This window comes from Choristoneura fumiferana, chromosome 14 (genome assembly GCF_025370935.1).
Source record: "Choristoneura fumiferana chromosome 14, NRCan_CFum_1, whole genome shotgun sequence".
NCBI lineage: Eukaryota > Metazoa > Arthropoda > Insecta > Lepidoptera > Tortricidae > Choristoneura > Choristoneura fumiferana.
This window is the reverse complement of record NC_133485.1, coordinates 7,384,811-7,409,363: the sequence shown is the minus strand read 5'-3', so window position 1 is coordinate 7,409,363 and position 24,553 is coordinate 7,384,811. Positions and strand designations below refer to the sequence as shown.

The following is a 24,553-nucleotide window of genomic DNA, read 5'->3' as shown; positions in this document are numbered from 1 at the left end:
CTATTTTTATCTCAAGTCGACTTGACCTGTGCCCAAGATTTAGAACCCGACGTAAGTAATGGGGTCGCGGCTATTGCAGTTTGACCTCAATCACTAGTGCAAAGTTTGTTAAGAAAATAAAAGCTTCTTGTGAAACGTGCGGGAATTGATGAAGTTCTTTTTGGATTGGTTCTCACGTTTACTCTTGTAACGTTTAGTTGAGAAGTACCTGTATCAGTGCAGTCTCCAGTGGTGCTTCAGTATATCATCTGAAGTATCTCAATATAGAAAAGATAAATAATTTATTTCATAAAACAAAAGCCAAAATATGGAAATTACAAAAAAAAACACGTACAAGGTACATACTCCCATAGAGTTAATCAAATCCACAACACTGAATTTTTATCAGAATTTCAAGTTTCAAGAACAAGTTTAGACAAGTAGATAACTAAAAACTAAAAGCGAATAAGTACACGCTTACCACAACAGGCTCCATTAAAAACACTTTTCTCAATTGCGTACATGTAGGTCAGGTCCCAACCCGACCCGCACCCTGCCCAAAAGTACCAAAAAAAAGAAAAGTCGAAGAGGTAGTTTCTATCAATTAACTGAGCCGCATCTCGAAGTTAACGGAAATCAAGAAAAACACGGTGTATATGTAGTGACTTGGATTATTTTTGTAGTAGCTCGTACTTACATTGCTCTTGGAGATTGATAAAGACTTCTCAATTACAAGACATTAACGGGTTGCAATTTTATTACTTTAATACAGTTACTTAGCAATTTTAGCTAGTCACAATACATTATGGTGAAGCACCAGGAGGATTCCTTAACAAATAGGAACAATATTAGAAAAAGCATATTTTGTAAAATATGACAAGCAGGACATTTAATTAAACAATGAGTGCAGAAAGACTATTCTCGATTCTGAAATGCCTCATATTTGGGTCACCTTGCTGTCTCTCTATGCCCCTCTTAGGGGTAACCCCTTTATTGACAACTTATGAACTATCTAGACAGCTCCGATGTTTACAATAGCGTCTGTATTTACATGTTCAGTTTCCTTCAACAATCAACAATACTTTCAGCAATACTTTATTCGTAAAATATATAAAATAATATAAGAATAAAAAATATTTGATTTGTTATTCTATGAAATTAATACCTAAATAATGAATTTTATGTGTAACAAAAATAAGTGTTCCATGTATTGATTATTCTATAAAACAATAATATGAGAAAAAAAATCTGTTAAGCGAAATTCTATTAAAATGTTGTCTGCGAAACAACGTACAACCTTTTGGGAAACACAAAGCATTACTTGTAATGTTTCAATATATCAAATGTTCAAGTTAAATTAGTTTGGAGAATTGTGTTAAACGATAAGAAACTTTGTCGTACCAAATGTCACCATTGATGCTTTGCTTTTGGCTTTTTACTATTTGACCTATAAGTACGTTCATAATGATTATAATTTTAACTTCTTGCTCCGAGATATTTTTGATCTAGTTCTGCTTTGTTTTTGCCCGCGAGATAAAACACCAGCTTTTGCCCGCGACTAAAAAAAAAAATTTAAGCTGTTTATTTCAAGCAAAAAACAAAAAGACATTTGCTCACATAATTAGTCTAAGTACTTAATGCTAATATTAAATTTATTTATAATTCATAATTATGCATGAAGTTTTTGTTGTCTCCTTTTAATTAAGCAGTTTCTTTTATGCCGAGAAAACGCAAATTTCCCGTAGCCAGGTGAATTTTTGGCATCGTTTTTGGCGTAAATACTCGAATACCTATACTTGTTATGAGTAGGTAGTTATACCCGTAATTTGTAGTCACAATATATTCACTTCGATAAGCATAAACAATATTATGAATCTTTGCGGTCAGTCATTTTCCAACGTCTCATATTTCGTTTTCTGTTTGCCAAGGACGGCGTGGCAAATGTTAAACAGAGCCAAATTTTTTTTAAAGAAACAAAACACTTATGCTTACGCTTACATTCTCATCGCTTGTAGAGTGAGAAGTAAATTTGCCTATTTCTTTTTTATTACTAACCCATAATTTAGTATTTCATGCATTTAAAAGCCAAGTATTTTTCTAAACTAAAATTGTACGGTCTACTTATATGTTTAAACCAGATTCCCAAAAGAAGACCAGCGTTTCCAAGCAAAGCTCACAAAGCATCAATAATCTTTAATGTCAAATTTTTTACTTTATTTCTTTCTTTATGAATGTCAAAAAAAATCTACCACCCCGGTCGAAAAAACCTCTGTTGAGAAGAATCCGGCAAAAACTCAACGAGGTAATTTTTTTTTAAAATTTACAATATTATTAAAATATGTATACATCACAAGTATTTAACACAACTTATTTTTAACACAGTAGGTTCGTCCTTCCCTCTTAAATATATCTTCATAAAATTTTTAATCTTTTAATTTGTTTACTGTTATTACTTTCTAGTGTTTTCGCAATTGTCAACGTAAATTGTTTGATATTGGGGAAGGATGCACTTCCAGACTCTTTGCCATATTTCATTACTTGCTGGGAGCCCGATATAGCGGGCGTTGGTATATGGCGTAAGTTATTTGGCCTGTTACGCTGTTTTTCTAGTAATTCTATTTTATCTATATTTTGACATAATATGGCTTGCTTTATTTTATTGAATACATTCATCACTTTGCAGTATTGAAATAGTTGACCATAATTATCTTTATATTTATATTTAATTTTCAGAGGAACGATATTTTTTAGAATTCTTACGTACTTCGTACGTGACATAGGATAATTTCCGCGGGATAGGAAGTAAATTCTTACTAAAGTTACACTGTCCCCTTTTAATTGAAACAGTCTTCTTTTAGGCCGAGAAAACGCAAAGTTCCCGTAGCCAGGTCAATTTGTTGGCATCATTTTTGGCATAAATACTCGAATACCTTTAATACTTGGTATTGAGTAGGTAGTTAGGTACCCGTAATTTGTAGTCACAATAGTATTCACTTCGATAAGCATGGAAGGGACCAATACCCAGATAAGTACATACCAGGTACCCGTACGAGTAAGAGGATTTTCCCAAGCGGTATCATATTATAACGAAGTGTTTCTCGTTGAATGAGAATTCTTGTAGCAAGGGTCTGTTGAAAAAAAATCAAAATTCAAAAAAATGTCATTGAAATATTCGAGCATAACAATTCACAATATCGTTACCTCAACATACTTGGTGCTGGTCGTGCTGAGTACCGACTTCGAGCTTAACATTCCTAGTATTTTCAAAGTCGGTTCCAACGTTTACTTTTTTTTTATTTCGCGTACAAAGAACATTCCAACTAGCATTAGCATAAGAGTTACCTCTGAATAGATTTCTGCTTCTTCTTAGTTTATCTAGTGATATTATCTGATATTTAAATTTAACCCGTTACTTGTTATTGATAGTAGTAGTTCTAAAAGTATTCACTAAATTACAATTGAACAGTCTTCTTTTAGGCCGAGAAAACGCAAAGTTCCCGTAGCCAGGTCAATTTGTTGGCATCATTTTTGGCATAAATACTCGAATACCTTTGATACTTGTTATTGAGTAGGTAGTTAGGTACCCGTAATTTGTAGTCACAATAGTATTCACTTCGATAAGCATGGAAGGGACCAATACCCAGATAAGTACATACCAGGTACCCGTAGGTAAGAAATTTTCCCAAGCGGTATCATATATAACGAAGTGTTTCTCGTTGAATGAGAATTCTTGTAGCAAGGGTCTGTTGAAAAAAAAATCAAAATTCAAATGTCTTATTCGCATAAAATATGGTACAATAGGTGATAAATTAACATTTCCAGTACAAAAACATATTTCGCTACATAATAGCATGCAAAGTTATCTGAATCTTTCTGAGTTATGTGAAATCTTTGTTTCTAAAAGTAATTTAATACATTATCCGCTTATGGCTCTTATTTACCTATAACAACAAACAAAAACAAATACCAGTACAAATGGGTACAGTTGGCTATTGTAGTCGCTAAACTTCATTTGCGAAAATACGATGTATATAAAATCACCAAATTATGCAACGTGATTCCCATGAATATGTTTTGCGAATTCAATAAAAGACTTCTAACATAATATAAGCAAGGCACGAATTTGCATCGCTTTATAAATTTGTTCATCGTTGGGTTTCATGTTTATTGGGTTTTAAAAATTGGGCCCATAATCTTATAATTAAGTTTCTAAAGATCGTCGACTTCAAGCATGAACAATTACGGATTTTGTGCATAATCCAAATCAACGAAAGGGTTAAGGATCCGGATCTAAAGGGGGGGCAAACCGGGGCACTTGCCCCGGGCGGCAGTTTCATTGGGGCGCCAAATCCTTGAGACAAGAAATGAAGAAGAAAAATGCTACTCATTTGCAGTTTCTCAAACACTGAAAGGAGGGGGCGCCACCATCAAGGTTTTGCCCCGGTAGATGGGCCCATGGGCCTAGGGTTTCCACCGCAAACGGTGCAAATACGTAGCTAGGCCTTATACAGGCATTATTTGCTTGAATATTTTTTCATACGAGAATGAGAGGAACAGTACGATACAGGCATGAACCTTGACACATCTTAGTCTTAGTGTTATAATATACTGAGCGGCAAATGTATGCAGAATCGGTAATTTTATATGAAAAGTGGGCCAAATTTTGTGCCGCTCGCTGAGTATATAACGTTTGCGGGCTAAACTTTTTTTTTATTCGACTGGATGGCAAATGAGCCAGTGGATCTCCTGATGGTAAGAGATCACCACCGCCCATAAACATCTGCAACACCAGGGGTACTGCAGATGCGTTGCCAACCTAGAGGCCTAAGATGGAATACCTCAAGTGCCAGTAATTTCACCGGTTGACTTACTCTCCACGCCGAAACACAACAGTACAAGCACTGCTGCTTCATGTCAGGATTAGCGAGAAAGATGGTGGTAGCAATCCAGGCAGACCTTGCACAAGGTCCTACCACCTGCAACCCTGAGCTTGCCCTGAAAGCAAGTCAACGAGTACAATATTTCTATATTTATCATGAATTTATTTACCCTGGGTTTCGCACGCGTAAATCATTAGATCCACTATTGAATTTAAATTCCAGAATTCTTTCATCGAGGAATTAAGACATCCGTGCCTGATTTTGAGTCCTAATCCCGTAGGAATATATTATCGAACACACACACACACACACACACACACACACACACACACACACACACACACACACACTTTGCATTTATAATTATGTGTAAGTACCTGTATTGATAAAGAAAATTTTTAACAAAAAAGTAAAACCGACTCCAAAAAAATAACAAAAAATTTAACCGACTACAAAACCCTTGAAAATATTTTTCTAGGTAAGTAGGTACGTACTAGCTCGAAGTCGGTGACTCAGCACGAGCCAGCAGGAGTGGGACAATTCACAATAGTCGTCTACCTCACCTACATACTATGGGTTTCAATCCCTCCTGCTGGTTCGTGCTGAGTCACCAACTTCGAGCTAGTACGTACCTACTTACCTAGAAAAATATTTTCAAGGGTTTTGTAGTCGGTTCCATTTTTTGTTATTTTTTATTTTTTTGGAGTCGGTTTTACTTTTTTGTTAAAATTTTTCTTTATTTCTCACTTTTTAGTGATTCGTAGCCAAAGAACATCTCACAACGATTCCATTAAGCCCAAACACGACTTAGTTACGTTGTTTTATAAGAGAGTTCCGTTGCCTACCTTCTGGCTTCAGCATCAGATCAGTTCGAAAGAATCATTAACTTAAAGCTTCTTCTTAGTCGCTTATCTAGGTAAGTATATTAATCATGATAATTTAAATTTAACCCGTGAAATACTTGTTATTGATAGTAGTAGTTCCGTTGGTCAAATCTGGTCTTCATCATCAGTTCCACTTCACCAAATTATGATTTGCAAGAGCAAATGCACAAGTTCCTACTAAATATATCCAAATTACCATACGTGTCCCTACAATATTTGAAGAGTTCCCTCGATTTCCTTAAGATCCGATCATCAGATCCTAATTTGCTGCTTATGGGACCTAATTGAAAGCATTCCTAGACGAACTCAAAAAAATTTTTCAAATCGGTTCATAAATGACGGAGTTCTGAGGTAACAAACATAAAAAAAATACAACCGAATTGATAACCTCCTCCTTTTTTTTGAAGTCGGTTAAAAAAGGTTTTACACATTGTTAAAGATTCATGGAAATTCTCAATTATGTATCTATCTACTCTCCAAACTTATGTTTATACTTTACTATTTGGACTTCAAATGGGATAAAATTTTACTTATCTCAGTCTAATATTTCCATTATTACCCTTATGCTAATACTAATGATAACTATATGATGCGCAGCAGAAACTTTGCATATCTTTGAAATAAGATTCGTGCGCGTACTTTAAAAAGTAACAACAGAGACATCAAATTATTTCGGAGCTTATTTCGTTTAAAATTAACATCAAAAAGCTCTTACTGGTTACCTGACGAAAACTTAAGTGAACTTTTTTGACGTTGGTTCCGATGAAACTCATAAAAGTTTGGTATTTATTGGACTTCGAATCGATAGCGAAGGGTTTTGAATGGGTTCGATTTACCTCGTGTTACCACTTGTCTTAATTGATTAAGGTAAAGACATGGCATTTTCATGGCACCCCGTGTAACGTGATAAGTCGATAAAATTATTAATTAGAAGAAATTTCTTTTTAGCTCTACCTTTATTTGTTCTAATCGCTTTTGTAGTATTAGTATTGTATTAACGATAGCTATTGTATATCATCAAAATATTCAGTATAATCTTAAAAATAATAGCAGGCAAAACCGGACTCGCGCACCGAGTTTTCCCGTACTTATTTTCAAGTGTCAAAATATAAGCTATAATCTATAAACGTCCGTATCTATGTAAATTTTGAATAGAATAGAATAAGCCTTTATTAACACAATTTCAATGTTATGTAATTAGTAAAATTACAACTGCAAATTCCCTATACCTAAATATATTTTAATTCACAGTAATTTGTATGGAAACACCTTTTTTAATGACTGTTTTTGATTGCGTTCAATTTAATAAAAGATTTTTTTACAGCTTCCACGGAATACAGACTTATGTATTCGATATTAATTTTACCTTAATACTTCCACGCGCTCTTGAAAGACGCTCTGACGGACTCAGACTGACAACGAAGTGATCGAATATATATATTTTTTTAATTACATTTAGAGAAATTAGAAATCTAATATTTGAGAACGTTTATACATGATATAAATAAAAGCCCCCGAACAAAATAAAAAGGTCTCAAAAAAAAGCTCTTGGAATATTTATGTCCAATTTACTCAATCAAATCAGCCCACACCCACCCACTGCTACTGCCCTTTATTTTCCCGCCACTTCTGTGTCGGACTTCCCATACCATCCCTATCCTGTGCTAAGTGTCTCCGACCTTTCCGTCAAAATAATATTCTTGGCTGTCTAAGCCCACAACGAACAAAAATATCGTTGGTCAGAAATAAATTTGAACTTTATCTAAGTGGAAGTTATAGGGTGCCTCATCTGCACCTGCTTACTATATTTAGTGTAGTGGTCAAAAACAGGCCTATACATATAAAAACTAGTGGCTCTGCGGGTTGTAAATCTCGCGAATCTGTCTTATACATTTTCAATGCCAATGGCTTCGCCATTTTGAAATATTTCCATAAACTGAATCGACAAAAAAAGCGTATACTCGTAATTATCGATCCTGCTCATAAAATTTCAGACGAATCGGTTGAGAAATGAAATCTGTAGAGGAGAAAAGACAGCAGGACATACGAAAGCATTTCTTCGGAGGCGCTTCACATGTACTTCACGCATGTGCATTAATATTTAACCTTAAAAACATACTTTATCAAAACGCTCTAACTTTAAATTGAATAGGCATATTTGACCACAATCACGCCTGGTGATAAGCAAAAATGTGGCCTTTTGGAGCACTCTTATTTTAAAAATCACCCTTGACTTGAAGCCGACTCGACTGTCAGGCAGGCAGTTTCCACTTCATAACAAAGCTGTCCTCAATACAAGTGTTTGACAGCCGTCCTATTTTCCCAAGACATATCCTTCTTTTTAGGACCTCTGGGCCGGCCTGAGTAGGTTTAAAAAGCGTCCTGGGTTTTTGAAGGGCTCTGACAAAGTCATATAGGTATTTTTAAAACACCCTGTGACCAGTGAGATACGTTTTTGGCCTCATCTGCACTTTGAAAGTGAAATAGGAGTCAATGACTGGTTAGTTTTATGTAAAAAAATTGCGGGCAACTCTTGCAAAAAACAGATAGGTACAGAAGTCAATCTCATGTATGTACTTCACTTTTCATACCTACGCTCGGCGGTCGCTCTAGGGTTGTAAACTATGGCTTATGCAAAAAAAGGGTATGTATTATAAGACCGACAAATCATAATACCTACAGTTGAAATGTCGACGCATAACACATCGAAATTCAGAATACCGAATGTACAAAATACCGACAACCGATACACCGAAGGTCGAAATATCTATTTTTAAATGACCGAAAGTACAAAATCCCGAAAATGGGGTATGTATTATAATACCGAAAAATCATATTACCTACAGTCGAAATATCGACACTTAACAAATCGAAATTCAGAATACCGAAGTACAAAATACGAAAGTAAAAAAAAAATTGTTGAATTCTTATCCAACCTACTTTCTTAGTGACAGTTAAGTATCTTGCCTGCTATAAAAAAATTCTAACATGAACCTAACCTGAACCTAACCTATCCGAGTCGCTTCTGCTCCAAATCGTCTTGCTCGCTGGCTTCGTTTGCTCGCACAAATCTTTTCATGCTACATTTGTTTCGTCTTTGGTATAGCGGCAGCTTCGGTATTTTGATTTTCGATATTTTGATTGTCGATTATTTTACTTGTAGTGATTATGACTGTTCGGCATTATGAGTTTTCGACCTTTCGAGTTGTAGGTATTTTGATCTTCGGGATTGTAGTCTTCGGGTTTTAGGCTGCGGTCAAATGTACTTTCGGAACTTTCGGTCATATATCCATTCGACGTTTTAATATTCGGCCTTCCGTCCATAGGTCTTGTGAAATTCGGTCTTTCGTTTATCGGTATTATAATACATACCCAAAAAAAACTATCGTGGTAGTGGCACTCGTATCTAGTAGGATTTATTGGTGAGAAAGAAACGCGAAGAATGGAAATATAAATTAATAATAACTAAAATATTTTAATGTTAATGTCATTGTTATATTACTGTCACAGAAAATAATTATCTTGCGACGATTTCGACATTGTCGAAATGCACGATTGTTACATACAAACTTTTATTTAGCTTTTATATTTTAAAGTGTAATAAATTCGCATTCTCTATTATTGCACAAAAAAAATCACAGACGCGTGTCTCAAGCGGATGGCACTCGCGCTCGCACTGGTCCCAACCGGTCCGAAATATCGTGTCCGTGAGCAGTGCTCGAGCGCACTTTGTATGTAGATTGATTTCTGTACCTATCTGTTTTGTGACTCTTGTATTTTAATCTTCGTATAGGTATTAAAATATGCTACTCTGTTACAGCATCCCGTTTTTAAACCGAATTGGCCTGGTTTTTAGGGTTCCGTAGCCAAAATGACAAAAACGGAACCCTTATAGTTTCGCTATATCTGTCTGTCTGTCTGTCCGTCCGTGGCTTTGCTCAGGGACTATCAATGCTAGAAAGCTGTAATTTTGCACGAATATATATGTAAACTATGCCAACAAAATGGTACAATAAATAAATAAAAAAAAAATTTAGAATACCTCCCATAGACGTAAAGTGGGGATGATTTTTTTTTCTCATCCAACCTTATAGTGTGGGGTATCGTTGGATAGGTCTTTTAAAACCATTAGGGGGTTGCTTAAACGTTTTTTCGATTCAGTGATGTGTTTGCAAAATATTCAACTTTAAAGTGCAAATTTTCATTAAAATCGGGCATCCCCCCCCCCCCCCTCTAAAATCTAAACCGGTGGGTGGAAAATTAAAAAAAAAACAGGATGGTAGTAAGTATATCAAACTTACAAGGAAAACTATAACGGTTAAGTTTAAGAGTAAATAGCAGCCTAAGGTATAAAAAAGGGGGTAAAATATACCTAAACTTGGAATATTCCGTTAAAAATACGAAATCCTTAGAAAAATATTACTTATTTTTTTCGTAATGGCTACGAAACCCTATTTCGGGCATGTCTGACACGCTCTTGACCGGTTTTTTCAATTTCAAATCTTAATGGTGGGCAACCCTAATAGATACAAACAAGTAATTTACACGGATCCACACCTGGTTAATAAAAGACAGTTAATATGCCATATAAATATCATTAAGAAGTGATATCCATATCCAAACGACCATCACTTTATTAATTACATAATTTTACGTCACTAATTGGCCATTTTCCATACAAATAATTTATCAGCGTATCATATTATTGTTTATAGAGTGCATCTGCGTGTTACAAACCGGTATATAAACGAGTTGCGGGCTAGACTCAATCAAAGTTTGTTTGATTTTATATTACTGTTGAAAGAATAACCGATACACCAACGTAAGTGTCGGAATAGTAATATGTAAGTAGTTGAAAACGAAATAGCTCAACGGTATAACGTTTTGAAAAGATTTAAACTTTCGAGATTTCCACTCATAGTCTAAATACCACAAACAGGACTTATCACGCTAAAACACAAAAGTAATATTTACCTCGGCGTTTCGATCACATTACAGTGGCCGTGGTCACGAGTAGACTGAGTGTGGGGTGTCAAGTCTGCCTAGCAGCGCGAGTCCTTCAAACTACCCGCACTAAAATAGAGCACAAACATTTCAACCGGGAGTCTGGATATAAGCTTTGATCTTTGTGGAATCCTGTTATGTATAAATAAGTGTCGGCGTCGTGGTGGCCGAGTGTTTTGACCAATGGCCTCTCAAGCAGAGGATCGTAGGTTCAAACCCCGGCTCACACCTCTGAGTTTTTCGAAATTCATGTGCGAAATTACATTTGAAATTTACCACGAGCTTTTCGGTGAAGGAAAACATCGTAAGGAAACCTGCACAAACCTGCGAAGCAATTCAATGGTGTGTGTGAAGTTCCCAATCAGCACTGGGCCCGCGTGGGAACTACAGCCCAAGCCCTCTTATTCTGAGAGGAGGCCTGTGCCCAGCAGTGGGACGTATATAGGCTGAGATGAAGTCCTGTTTATTTTAGCTCAACGGTGCTGAGTGAACGCACATATACTCATATGTGTCGGAAGCTGTTCGACTGTAGTTCCATCCACCTTCCATCCACCTTTTCGAATAACATTAAAAGTGTCAGAATTTTCACGTAGGTAGGTAAACGCAACATGTTATTGGTCAAGGTCAACATTGTTGTTAGTCAAGGGGGCGGGGCTCCCGGTCAGGTAATCTTGTAAGAACGATCATTTTATTAGCCAGAAAGACTTAGTTTTAGATTGAATGTCTTATATTGGATTGGATCTGACCTGCATGCCAGCCTTGATCAGAAATTTAATAACAGATTATGTACCGAAACTTTTACCGAACGAAGTAGATAATTATATGAACAAATAAGCACGGATTACCAAAGCAATAACAGTAGGTACCTACATCTACAAGGTATGAGATATCATGTAAACTATGTAAAACTCCAATTCAATAGAATCTGACAATCCTGTAGACACTTCCAGCCTACTAAATACACCGGGCTGCCTAAGGCTTTGTGATGTGACTATTATTCTTTTTTGATTCCTTTTAGATGATAATTGCAACAACAGGGACATATATAATCAAGTGTGCCCACGATAGGGTGTCTTAAATATGTAGAAAATTGACAGATTCTATTGAATTGTACTTAGTTCTTGTTTTTTTTTTATTAACATTCAAATTTCGATGTCATTCGATATCGTTAAAAGAACATGTTTGTGAACAAAGAAAAATTTGATTATTCTTAGTAATTCAACTACATGATTTTACGTACTTCGTAAGCAGAAACAACATTTTTTATGTGCCTCCATAATAAATAGTTTGGAAATGATTATCGAAGTAAACGGTGTTAAAAACCATTAACAAGGCATCTTTCCAGGCTCTTAATGTTAACGAGTTATGGACCGTTATTGCTATTTTAAGAACGTCGCACGTATAAACGTGTACTAAAACTTTATGGAAGGAAATGGAAAAACTAGTCCCAATGACCAACATTAGGTACTTTACATACATGCATGTCAAACTATGCATAAATGAGCTACAATAGGTATGTGTCGCACGATGTATGTACCAGGGATGTAACGGATTCGGTTTTATCGGAACCGAAAGCGGAACCAGATGTTTTCAATTTAGTTTATTAACGGGATCGGAACCGAAAACGGAACCGGAACCAGAATCAGAGCCTAAGTGGTAGGTGGACGAGATGTTGTGGGTCTACTAAACCTGAGGGTCTATTGCGTAACGTTTCTGACACTCGCGATCAAAATCAAATGATAAGTAGTTTTCGCATACAAAAACTGTCATAAGACTGTGATAGCGAGCGTCAGAAACGTTACATAATTAATTAGTTAGCCTTCTGTTTGTTTTTGATGTATATACGCCGCTCATTTCCCACCGCCGCGCTAAACATTGACATACGATATAGCTTCCGTTTCAAAAGTAACGGAACCGGAACCGAAACGGATGTTTAGTATCAAACGGAAGTTTCGACTTATCGGAAACGGAACCGGAGCTCCGTAACATCCCTGGTATATACCTACAAGGGAGCTCTTTAAAAGGCACACGTCGTTTTAACGTAGGCCATAACCGAACAGTTTACGAATGACAAGTCCATGTTGAATTACAGTCGTGAGCATTTAATTTTAATTTATATTGCCAAAACCAAATGCAAATATACAACAAACGCTTAGCGCTCTCTAACCATGAATTTTGGAACCATTTGATTCCTAACCCACCGTAGAACATTTTCACGATAAGCGTCATAATGATTTCCCATATCGAGTAATGTGATGTTACTATGACATTCCACAATGAGAAATGTAAGTAATGGATTAAACTGAATAACTTCCCACTTTTATAAATTTATACGTACTTACTTATTAGATTCTTATTAGGCAGGTACTTTCGTAAGCTACTTACTACAAGTTGAGTCTGTATCTGAGTGGAAATGTTAGCCTCGGTCTACACGAGTTAGTTTGACGACAAGAGTATAAAGTTTAGAAGTAAACATGCCTAGCAACTAGATTATTTCATTGTAAGTAGGTACCTGCTTTTGAGAACTAGGCAAAGTGCTTTCGTCTAGAATTTACGTTTAAATGTAATACTCAGAGCTCCTTGCAGCGCACAAGCAAACTGAGCAGCCTCCTTCTACTCTCTTAATTACCTTGAAGTTTCGGTCACATTGCAGTGGCCGTGGTCAGGAGTAGTTTCAGTGTGACCTGTTATTCATTTATTAGTAAACTAGCTTTTGCCCGCGACTCCATCCGCGTATTCGTTTATCGCTATCTTGTGGGAACTATGCAATTTTCCGGGATAAAAACTATCTTATGTCCTTCCTCGGGACTCGAACTATCTGTAAACGGAATTTCATCTAAATTGGTTCAGTGGTTTAGATGTGAAAGGTAACAAACAAACAGACTTTCAAATTTTCACATTCATAATATAAAATTAAAAATCGTCCTTAAATTTTTTCAAGTTTTATTCTGGGTTTCTGGCTGCTTGTAACGGCCGGCGGCCTTAGCAACCAAATTTTGTAATATAAAATAACAAAGTACTTAGTAATGAGGAGATAAATAAGTACCTAATTTGGGTGAACAAAATCGGAATAAAGGAAATTTAAAGAGGACCTTTAATGTGTAAAGTATGCTTCTTGCTTTCACTCGATATAGATATTAATATTAATGAAATCTGTCCTTAAGTTCGAGTAAACGACCTGCCAGCGAGCGCTATTAACTCACGAGGCGCTGTCACTGTCAATAGCGGTGGAGTGATTCGTCCGTCACGACCAAATTCTACTATAAAAATATTTTTTTATACAGGTTGAAATCTATGTGGCCAATCGAAATATTGTTTGACTTTTAAAGTCTCTACCACTATATTACATCTCTAGGTTAGCTGGAAGAGATCCCTTTTTAGGGATAAGCTACCTTTGCTCTCCTTTCTGTTTATTTGTATTTCTTTGTTTTTTTATTTTTATGTGCAATAAAGTGTTTACGTACATACATACTACACCATATCGTACCATGACCGTAATAGGAACGCGTCGGACACGGAATGTCAAGCGCATACATGACACACGACGGCGACGGTTGGTTACGAAACGCTATGTGGGCATAGTCTCATACTTTTCAATAGTAAGACGTTTGGCATCCAGGTGTTCCAAGCGATGCGTCTCAAAATTTGCAACAGCCTTATTTACAGAGCTGCGCGATTCCAGTCTCTGGAATGACCCGCCAGAGACCTTCCTACACTTACACGTATAATGATAGTGGTCAAATACATTGCGCGCCCTGTAATAGGACCTTTAAGACTTTTAGAGTTTGGGTTTGCCAGCCATATTCGGGCACATAATAGACAAGCCTAAAGGTTCGCCTTTGTCGGACACAACATGGAGGACATCATGATCATGATACTTTTCAATACACGGTCATGGTATATGTTACGGTTACAATACGGTGCAATGGGTGGAGACCTTTAGGATTCCATACCGTAAGGTCGGGGTACTTTGGCCTTTGGGATTAACTCAGTCCTGGCTTTATTATTGCTCTAAGAATATGGCTCTCTGCCGGTGTTCCCTTCTTTTACAGACAGAAAATTCACAGAAGTCGTTGTATTTTTACTTCGAATATTATTGTTTCGATTACTATTTACTTGAATGAAACATATTTAATAGAAAAATAATTTAATGAATTTTATAATGAAATTATTTTATTTCACAATTGTGTCAAATCATAGAATTATTTTTTAAAGAATATTTATTCACGATTTTTTGTTTTAACGAAAATGTAAAAATAGACGTTTATGTGTATCTTTTTACATTTACTTTATTTCAACAAACATAATATACTTAGTATAAAAAGAAACGATAACAATTATATAGATTAAAAAATATCTAAACCCTGTATCTCTCGTTATGTTTTCCATAATTTAATATAAATTAACACATTTTAACATAGTAATTTTATGTAGGTTAGATTTGGTGAGATTAGAGCTGTGACCCTACCAGAAAGCGAATCGCTACCAGAAAAGTAGGTTAGGTTAGGTTAGAACTGTGACCCCACCAGAAAGCGAATCGCTACCAGAAAAGTAGGTTAGGTTAGGTTAGAACTGTGACCCCACCAGAAAGCGAATCGCTACCAGAAAAGTAGGTTAGGTTAGGTTAGAACTGTGACCCCACCAGAAAACGAATCGCTACCAGAAAAGTAGGTTAGGTTAGGTTAGAACTGTGACCCCACCAGAAAGCGATTCGCTACCAGAGAAGTAGGTTAGGTTAGGTTAGAACTGTGACCCCACCAGAAAACGAATCGCTACTAGAAAAGAAGGTTAGGTTAGGTTAGGTAAGAACTGTGACCACACCAGAAAGTGAATCGCTACCAGAAAAGAAGGTTAGGTTAGGTTAGGTAAGAACTGTGACCACACCAGAAAGTGAATCGCTACCGTTATAGAAGGGTATGCATTTTGTCGCAGGTACGAATTAAAACGTTTAGAAACACCATATGAAATGAAATGTTTTTCTTTGTACTAAGTTTTATATCAACTAAATAATATAAGAATAAAGAATATTTGATTTGTTATTCTATGAAATGAATACCTAAATAATGAATTTTAGTTGTAACAAAAATCAATGATACAAATTTCTTCAAAGTAAGTGTTCCATGTATAGATTATTCTATGAAACAATAATATGAGAAAAAATATCTGTTAAACGAGATTCTATTAAAATGTTGTCTGCGAAACAACGTACAACCCTCTCTGCCAGGTTGGTGTTAATTGATCAATCACGTTTTTATTTTACGTTTTTATGTGGTCCAAAGTAACCTTCCAATGGGTCAAAGTACCCCGACCTTACGGTACCTATGTACATTATCCCACTAATATTATAAATGCGAAAGTTTGTAAGTCTGTTTGTTAGTTACAGTGTTTGTTTGTTAGTTACATTTTCACGTCTAAACCGCTGAACCGATTCAGATGATGACATATAATGAGCATATTAGCGTATCTGCCGAATATTGTGCGCCATACACTGGCTGATTGTGACGAGCTTCAATGTAATTGTTACCATTTATCTAATCACTCACTTTCTCACAATAAATGATTGATTGATTGATGAAAATCGGTATACAGATAGTTTGAGTCCCGGAGAAGGACCCAGCATAATTCCCACGGGATAGCGATAAACGAATTATAAGCAGACAGTGTCGCGAGCAACTGTACCCTTAGTGTAAGTTTTCGGTTACAAAATACGTTTCGATCGCGTTCGCGTTAAAATCTCAATTTTTATAGAAACACGAACAGCGCCTCTAGCGGAACGTTAGCGATGTTCGTGTTTCCATACAAATTGAGATTTTAACACGAACGCGATCGAAACGTATTTTGTAACCGAAAACTTACACTAAGGGCACAGCTACTTTGATATAAACGTAACAGTATAGGATCACTTTGTTGTACGTCCGTCTGTCAAGACCCTTTTCAGAGTTCCATTGCCAAAATAGCAAAAATGGAACCCTTGTAGTTTCGCCATGTCTGTCTGTCCGTCTGTCTGTCTGTCCGTCCACTTAACTGAGAGACTGTTAGTGCTAGATAACGGTAATTTTGCACGGATATATGTAGCAATTATTTCGACAGTGATATAATAAAATGTAGGAAAACATTTTTTTTAGGGGACTGGTTAGATCATTTCCCCAAAATCTTTATTTCTAGTAGCAAATTTTCGATTCGCGTTTTTTATAAATGCTTTTTTCCCAATATGCTCTTTTAGCTTATTTTCACAGTAGCGTTTTTTCCCAATCAGGATCAGCATCTTTGGTACCATGCCGCAGAGTCCATTTTTAGATTTATTATAGTTTTAGCTTATTTAATTTAATTGTACCTAATACCTATACCATTTATATAAACACTTACAGTAGTATATTGACAAAATTAAATAAAAAAGCTTTAATGAATGAAAAAAAAAACCAGTGTACATTTAAATTATCGCTAAGAACCCTTATCTTAACTATTTAGTATTACATGTGAGAATGTCTGTCTGTATGTCTTCAACTCCTCACGCTTAAACCACTGAACCGATTTTAATGTAATTCGGTATGGAATAGTTTAAGACCTTCTGATCCTGTGTCCTTTACAGCATCATTTTTATCCCAGAAAATTGAATAGTACCCGGAATCACGATAAACGAATTAGCGAAATCCAATTCGGAGACGGAGTCATGGGCTAGCGATATATTATAAGCGGGTTAACCTCTCTTTGAGACAAAGACACTGATGGGCTATATATGAATAGATACCTAGTTAACTAGGCAAATAGTAGCTATATTTTGTAGTAGGTATTGGTTCAAATAAACCAAAAAAGTACATGAAAACACACATGAAAATAGTACATATTATATTATTATACATTATTTTCTGTGTCGCCGCAAAAGCGAAACGATCGCTGACTCAGCATCACGCTGAGGCATTAAACGCCTGCAGCGCTGATTTTCCGCCAGAACCGTCTGTGACTCACGGAACGATGCACAAATATACTCGTACTATATACCTAAACGACTTACCTTCACGTAAATAAAAATAAGAAATTAATAGATTAAATTCTAAGTTACCAACTAAACAATAGCTAGGTTAGCTGGAAGAGATCCCTTTTTAGGGATAAGCTACCTTTGCTCTCCTTTCTGTGTATTTGTACTTCTTTTAATTTTATTTTTATGTGCAATAAAGAGTTTACATACATACGAGTACAATAATAATATATAATTACCACAATTTAAATAAGGCACTACCTTTACAGCGCGCAGCTTAACGTTTTATTAGCAGTGTAACTAAGCTGGTACGAGAAATGTGTTAGGTTACAGATTCATCGCATTACAGATGTAGTACATGATACATAATTTTCCATCATTATTTTATCGGAAAAGTTCGCAGATACTTATCGTGCTCTCTCAGTCGGCTTTAGTAATGAAATGAAATGAACCCCTTAATTCTACTATAATATATATATATATATATTATAGTATTGAATCAATCAAGAATTGCTCATTTAAAGGTATTAGATAGATAGATAGATTGAATGACACTTCGGGTGCCGTCGTATTCCGATTGAGATCCGACTTTTCCGATGGAAATAAATTATACACTATACTATACTTATACTATCTGTATGTACTCTATGAACGTCACTGTGGAAATCAAGTACGTTTAAAATGTATTAGGTATATCCAATGTACGTCTGCGGCTATAACATTTGCAACTGAACTAAACCGGCTTCTGTGATAAATAAAGACTGGTTTACGTTAGTAATCAGCTGTGGCATTATATTCTATTCACTCCCACGGCATATGCTGAGGTGAGATGAAATGAAATGAAAACAAAAATATTCGAGACATAAAAATATCAAAAAGAAAATAAAAAAAGAAAAATACAATGTGAAACTAATTTATGTGCCCGAAATGGTTCCGAATCAGCATAAATGCAGACTTCTCGGATGGAGTCAGCGCTGGTCTTCCAGCTAAACCATAGAGACTAGATAGAGATATTGTTGTGGCTCAAAATAATTAAGTACTCTGGTATGTGGCCTGTGACACGAGCAAAAATTTGAAACATAGATCGTCGTCGTCAAACTGAACAACATTAGTTCAGCGACTTTTAAAAATAATGGAGTCTTTCAATTTTCCTTTTTTCATACAAATTAAATACTGCTATCAATGTACGCCATCCTAGAACACAACTGACGTCGCCTGTCACGCTACAAACATCAAGTATTTTGCTTTACATTGTTTCTTCGAATAAACTTAAAAGTGTAATAAAAATTAAAAAACTAATTATTTTTAAAAGTCGTTGAACTAATGTTGTTCAGTTTGAGGAGTATGATCTATGTTTTAATTATTTGCTCATTATAAATAAGAAAGCTTGAGAAGAGGTTTATTAGGTAGGTACTCATTTATGCAATAATTTTTGTACCGATTTAGACGAAATTTGTCATGAGAAATTTCACTGCCAACCTTCAACCATCTCGAGCACTATGCCAAAAGCGAAGCAACTTAGGTAAAAAAAAAACTGGGAGAAGTTTTTTCACTTCGCCCGCACTCTGTCCAGAGTGTAGCGACATGGGTAAAAGTAAACTCCCCACTCAATGTGTAGCTTTTCTTCGCCTTTTTGTACGAATTCGAACACTTGTAAAGCAGTTTCTGTACTGGTTGTAGGTGGAGTTTACTCTACTGTATTTCCGTCTGATAAACACCCACACCAAATGAGAATATAAACATTTTGTAATATTGGGTCCAAAGTCCCTCAATTAATCGTTTATTAAATAACAGCATTTTATGAATGGCCTGGCAACGACCATATTTGTTTTAAAACGCCATCCTAACCTAACATAGTTTCTAAGCAATTGGGATTGTTTTTTTTACAATGTATAGTAAATCACCATTTGAATAAAAAAAAATGTGTATCTATTTAGGGCAAGAACTGCTGCTATATAAAGCAGCATAATTAAAAGATAAGTGTTATTATGCATATTGGCATAATCAAACACACATTTTAACTACCTACTCTTAGATTCCGTCGGGTCGATTGACGGACTGAACAAGCGACAATTTCGGGCAATGTCCCATCTACATCATCTGTACAGTTGGTTGGTACCTACAGTCAGTCTGTACGGTTTACTCGCAACATTTGCTCTACACTACTATGTTGTTTAATGAACTTCTCTCCGTGGTATTCACAAATAGCTTCCACGTTGGAGCCTCCAAGAAAGGAGCCTTTCTTAAAAGGCACCAGTGACTCTCACAGAGTGAAGATGTCCATTGGCGGCGGAATTTGCTTACAATCAGGTGACAAGCTTGTCTCTACAGTGCTAGGATAAAATTGTTCACATAGTTATGCGCACACGTTAGATAGTATAAAGTAGATGAGTAAATAGGTACTTAGGATAGTAGGTACATGGCTCTTCAATACTAATGCAAAGCTAAATAGGTAAGTAGTTACTAGTTAACACATTCAGATAATAACAGGTTATCTAGGACAGCTCGTGTCACGATATGTTACAATAATGGAACAAAAATACCACATGCTTTCAGTTTTCCCATGTCATGTACTATGTAAACATATTTTAGTACACGAAATTCGTTTAGAAACGATACGAATACGTGTTTTCAGTGCGGCATTAAAGTAAACAGCTCGGTGCGGAATCGGCCGACGATTTGAATTAAGAATAAAACTCGGTTTTTTCTAAAACAACACTAAGGACCTGTTTTACCACGTATTGGTCAATATTATGTAGCAGATAAAAAAATAGCAGATAAGTTATTTTATTCGGACAAATTAAACAGAGACGCCATCGCAGATATCTGTACCTACTATACAATTTTTCAAGGAATGGTGAAACAGAAGCTGTAAAACACGTCCCGAAAACCTCCACATAATAAATTTCGTCGAAACCCTTAGAACCGATTCTGAGATCCCGAAATAATATAAATATACAAGAATTGCTCGTTTAAAGATCCCACTAATATTATAAATGCGAAAGTTTGTATGTCCGTTTGTTTATTATTTCATCACGTCTACACTGCTGAACCGATTTAAATGAAATTTGGTATACCTACATACAGATATTTTGCGTCGTGGGGAAGGATATAGGATAGTTATTATCCCGGAAAATTGCATAGTTCCTGCGGGATAGTGAAAACAGACTCCTACGCGTACGCATTCGCGAGTAACTGCTAGTATAAGATACATTTTCAAATTCTGTAGTGCCGGTTTAAAATGTGTTTTTTTTTTCATAGACGTTTATTTGATCTATTATTAAACTCTTTTTTTAGAAATTTAAGGACGGTTAATCCTAAGGTGAAAGAATTATATGAATATCGGGAAAAGCGTGATGCGGATTTATTCGTAGGATGCGGGTCAGATTAGAGTTCTAATAACCCCTCTGTATTCAATCCATATAAACAGCTTAATTACCTAAACCTAAACTAACAAAGTCTATATTTTGATTAGTTTAGGCAAAACTAATTTCCAATTATGTGTGTATTCCGTAGAACATGCCATCTTAGTACGTAATGAGGAAAGTCCAGGCTCACTGACGGACACATTAACGCCTAGCCCGAAACACTGGACCTAGTTCTTTGACAAGGAATAAGGACATCATCATCAGCCTACAGCAGTCCACTGCTGGACATATGCCTCTTCCATGGCGCGCCATAACACTCTGTCTTCAGCCCCTCGCATCCATCCGCGCCTCATGACGCCCTACACTACGTTAAACAAACAAATAAGGACAACTTTTGAATACAAGCCTTAAAATAAGAAGTTCTGCAAACGGGCAAAGAAAGGCTTCTTAGTTCAAGGTACATTATGAACTAAAACTTAGGTGGGTTCGAGGTGGTTCGACGTGAGAAACCTCTCCGTGTGCTCGGGCGTTACAATTTCTGGTATGCAGGTTTTTAGTGAGTTAGTTGAGTGTTTTTAGACCTTTTGTTTCCCCGAACAGGGCTGAATGCAGCAGTTTTTTTAACACCACATTAAGTTGTGGGTGATGAGTGTTTGGTGGATGGTTGATAAGGCTGGTGGTTTCAGAGCAGCAAGGTTGTAGTTTATTGTGCTATGTATCTTCGCAAAGTAACGCTTATATCAATTATTCAACGAACATATTTATTAAATGGTATACGCGTTAAAGCTTAAATGAAAAAATAGAAGAATCATTTGATAACTAGCTTGTCCCCGCCGTTTTACTCGAGTTAAAATCAGATTACCCACTTTATTTATCTTTGTAACTTTTGACGAAAGATATTCTGATGGAAAACAAATCTTATTGCCTACTTTGATTTTTTACTTACTTTAAAAAATATACACTATCGGGAACCATGCCTTTTTTATAAATACTGTCTGTGTTCCTAATTTCATGCAAATCCGTCCAGCCGTTTCGGCGGGAAGAAGTAACAAACATACACACTCACACCACACTCAATACAAACTTTCGTTTTTATAATATTAGTAATATTTATTTGAGGTTTATTTGAGGCTTGATTACGAGTATAGAGTGCCATTGTTTCGGAAAATTACATAAGCCCAGGATTACCGACGTAAGAAACTGATAGTAACTTGTTAGGTTAATTTTGTCCTCACAGTGATTGTAATTTCCACTATACTCTTCATCAACTTTTGGGGACCGATTTTTTGGATTTCCAGCCCTCGAAAATGACATACAAGATTCTTCAAAAATCGTGCTGATTTTGAAATCAAATAGAGATAGAGGAATGATTTTTTATTTCCATCCTGTCCTTTCCATCAATCCATTTTTTTTATTACAACAACTGCTCTAACTTGTTATGCTTGCGTTCTGAGATATTAAAATTTCTGATAAAATTTTTAGAAATATAAATGACAACGCCAGCCGTTTACGAGTTAACAGAGAATTATCCAATAGATGAATGCCAAAACTGAAATTTCCATTTTTTTTTTAATGACTTTAACTCTTGGCGTGATAGCAAGACGTATTTTTCCAGTGTCGGCGTAGAGACATTACACGAAATTTCCATTTAATCGGATCACTAGATTTGGACATAATTGGCTGTGATAGACAGGCAGACATCGGAGTGATTCTACACCGTGTTATTTTTGAAATCCGTTAACTGTACGGGGACAATCTACAGGTCAAATGAAGTTAATTTCTATAAGATACTTAAGTAACTAGTGGCCTAACTGTTTCATATCAATGAACTGAGTCGTCTGCCGAAGTTAACGGATATCAAAAAAACACGGTGCATAATGGTTCTGTCTTTTCGCTCAAATGTACGGAACCCTAAAAAACTTGCTAATATACGTTGTGCTCAGGCCGATCCAGATTAAAATACCTACAATGATTGATGACTCAGTAGAAGTGAAAACATCAGCTGATATGATAACATGTTGATCTAAACTTAAACTAACAGCACAAGTTGTTTAGTAATCGATCATTTGTCTAAACAAAACTCGATTAAGGCTAAATCGATTTGTAGTTGGGCTTCAGTGGCAAGCAATAGGTATTACTTTCGGTACATAAGCAGTAGGTATATGAAACGGAAAACCATGAGCGTTTGTTTGAGCGTGTACGGGAAAAAAATTAAAAGTCTAGCATTAGGGCAGCGTGGTGAACGGTGTATTGCTCTGAAGATGAGCTCTTGAAAACGCGTCACTGTAGTGTGGTGGTGGTGGTGAGAGATGGGTTTGAATAATTTGTGTGTTCTTACAGTATGGAGGTGGAGGAACTGCATGAATATACATCTCTTGCATACATAAGGTCGCGAGTGGGCAAAGTAATTGTTTCAGTTCAAAAAATTAAAGTTACCTACATGAGTATATTTATGAAAGCATAAACTTCTTCCTGGTCTATTGGTCTATAAAGTAAATCCTGTTTGAGCTTAAATTTTCTTTGCATTAAAGATTTATACTATGTTTCACTCTGCTGTGATTTTAAAGTACACGGGTAATTTGAATATAACTAGTATTTAGTTAAAATTGGAACGGCCATGCAAATGTTTTGAGTAAATAATCGTAACGCGAAGTAAACTGAGTGCTATTTTAAAATTGTGATTGTCGATAGAGCATAAATTGGTAAACCTAAAAACTACTTATTTAAAAATGCATATGTATGCATTCTACGTATGTATGTAGACTGTTAAAATATAAACCTTGCTTTGGCGTTTTCAGGTAATAAAAACACAATCACTTTTAAACCATATTCGTTTTGATGACAGATGACTTTGACCACTAGCTAGCAAGCCCACTAGTGTCCCGTTCACCCCCACATTTAAACAACAGAATTTTGTGTTCTAAGTATAGTAACCATAAAAATATAGCAACACTTAAAATCGGAATCCGAAACCGTTTGTTTTAAGAATTATAAAAGATGATTGCAGCGCGTGCGTAAATTCGAATTGCCGAAACGTTTCATGTGTTTACATTAGCCGATAATGGGTATACAAGATAAAAAGACTGTGTGTCTAGTACTTACGAATGTTATCCGGTAGTACAATAACGGTTGTTATCAAAGCAAGCTCCTGTATTTATTTGTGGTTATGTGCGGGCTTAGGACGCGTGGCTTCGGGCCGGGCGGTCGGCTCCAACGGCGATTGTGAATATACTGACGCCTGTTGCTGTACGAGTGTACACACTCCGCCTTCACCGATACTTTATCTTTTATTGCTATCGCCTAGCCGGTGCTTCGGTAAAACTTTACTACGTTAGGCTCTTAAGGCTGTATGTATTCTTGATTTGCGTTAACAGGTTATGGGCGTCAGTTGTCATAAGTTCGCACCCTCGGTTGGGCGTGTTCCTGTGTGGGGATAGGAAGTTTTTTATGACACAAAAATCT

At 36.1% G+C, this 24,553-nt stretch overlaps 1 protein-coding gene across 1 annotated transcript in view; it reads right to left on the bottom strand.

The window, feature by feature from the left end:
• LOC141434883 (G-protein coupled receptor dmsr-1) overlaps positions 1-24,340 on the bottom strand; it is a 60,033-nt gene extending 35,693 nt beyond the window's left edge. Inside the window, exon 1 of the mRNA XM_074097367.1 lies at positions 24,194-24,340. The gene's annotated coding sequence lies outside the window, so the exon portion shown is untranslated. The remainder of the gene's footprint in view (positions 1-24,193) is intronic.
• Positions 24,341-24,553: the final 213 nt, after the last annotated feature.